Consider the following 2092-nt stretch of genomic DNA (forward strand, 5'->3'; position numbering starts at 1 on the left):
CTGTGATTTCTAGTTGATACCACTAATCTGAACAACTGTAGGGGTTTGTTTTTGTTTGTTTTTGTCTGCACCCACCTTGTTTGCAACTTGAAATGAGCTCAAATCCCTTTCTGAACCAAAGTACACATTTTCCTCATACCTTTTTACTCAATTTGGATAATAAAACTGCCTAAAAATTGTGAGTAATGACCATGCTGTAGTTTTAAAGTTAAAATTTACTCTGCCAGATAAATTAGTTCATTACATTTCCATTTAACCAACTCAAAAATTTTAGAACACAGGAATGAAGCTGGCAAATTCTTTGGCAGGATGTGACATTAATGGCTGATGAGAGGTTTAATTCCTGCCTGAAGCTCATGAGCACCATTTTGTCTCTGCATTTCTGTCAGCATTCTGGTCTCCTGAAACTCTACTCTAATTGCCTTTCCAAGTCTCTTGACAGGGTTCTGGGACTTTGGTAGTGCATAGCTCCAAATTCTGCCACATTCCTCCTACAAAGCAGCTTTTATGACCCATGAACCAAACATGTAGCTTCATCCCAGTGCCAGACCCACTCTAGAGTTGACTTTGTGTATGACTTTCCTTCAGCTGTGACAGAATTTCTGACAGAGCAAACTTATAGGTGATGGGGACAGGGCGGGGGGGTATAATTGTTTTGGCTTGTCATTTCAGTCCATTATGGCAGAGAAGGCATGGAGGAGTTCCTAGCATCTGGGATACGTGCTAGAACCTCTCACATCTTCATTGAGGAAACAGTGAGTTCCAGAGGCAGATACCATTTTTTAAGGTCTGTCCTATGGCAACTCATTTCTGCTAGTTGGGTTACAGTAAAGATGTACAGGAAAGATAACCTTTCCAAGCAGTGGTACCAGAACCAATGGGTCAAGTGTCCCACTGCATAAGCCAAAGAGGGACCCATCATATTCAAATCATAAGACTTGATATAACCAGCCTTTTAAAAAGCAAAGTCTAGTAGTGGGGAAGCTGAAGGTCTCAATGACTCTTTGAGGTTCAGGACAATCAGCCCATCACATCAAACTATAGATGAGTTTCTGATGACTGAAAAGGGCAGCCAGCAGAACCATGCTTCCCTCTTCTCCAAAACAACAAGCACAGCCTGAATCTAGAGGAAAGAATTCAACACAGAACAGACTATTGGATTCACAGTGTGGAAAGGCTTCTGCTGTGTTCTTAAGGTCTTCCTTTTTTTGGCCTCTGAAAGGGTTTCAGTTTGCCTTCACGGTGGCTGAATTGGAACAGCACAGTTCAAAAATAAGGTTTTATGTACATTTCCTTGTTGAATTTTACACATTTTGAAGATCACACATTCTTTTTCAGATGCCTAAATGCTTTATTTGAAATGTGTATTGTTCTATAAATTAGATTGTCTTCAATAATAAAACAAAACAAAACAAAACCTCAGAGCATCTATGCCTAAAGTGCTGGTCTGTGCACCAGATGCTATCTGTGGAGATTCCTGGAGTGTTAAAGGGAAAGGCAAAAATACTCAAGTAGGTAGGGGGAAGTGTGACGGCTCTCCCAGTGGCACTGAGTCTTTGAGGGCTTGGCTAGCGAGCAGGGCTACTGTGGGGTTTCTAGTGGAGAAAGCTTTGGAAGACCATTCTCTTCCCAGGAAGTGTTACAGCATTTATATGACAGTGCCTCTCGGGTGATAGAATAATTCTTACACACTTTTATTACTTCTGGATAGGATCTTATATACAGTTTTGGGATGGGTTGGAGTCTGAAAGCAGATGCTTCCTATTGTCTTGATCCGAGATACAAGGGATGCCTCATCTACATGTGGAGGGGTGCTGCTCCTACATGACTGATGGTCACATTCTTTCTATGGGGGACTGTGACTACATAACCGGAGCCTGGAGCTCAGGTGAACCTCATACCATCTCTTTGGGTCTGAGGCTTCCAACCCAGCTCAACCTTACCAGGTTTCCTCTCATGGTCCACTGTCCCACTCCAAAGGAATTAAGCTATTCTTGTGGGTACAATGGAGGATATGGGACAGGTGGATCAGTGGCAGAAAGGTTGGAAGGAAAACTAGAAGAGATACAGCCTGGATGGGAAGAGACTGGCT

Source organism: Micromys minutus (assembly GCF_963924665.1).
Source record: "Micromys minutus genome assembly, chromosome: 28".
In the NCBI taxonomy this organism is placed as follows: domain Eukaryota; kingdom Metazoa; phylum Chordata; class Mammalia; order Rodentia; family Muridae; genus Micromys; species Micromys minutus.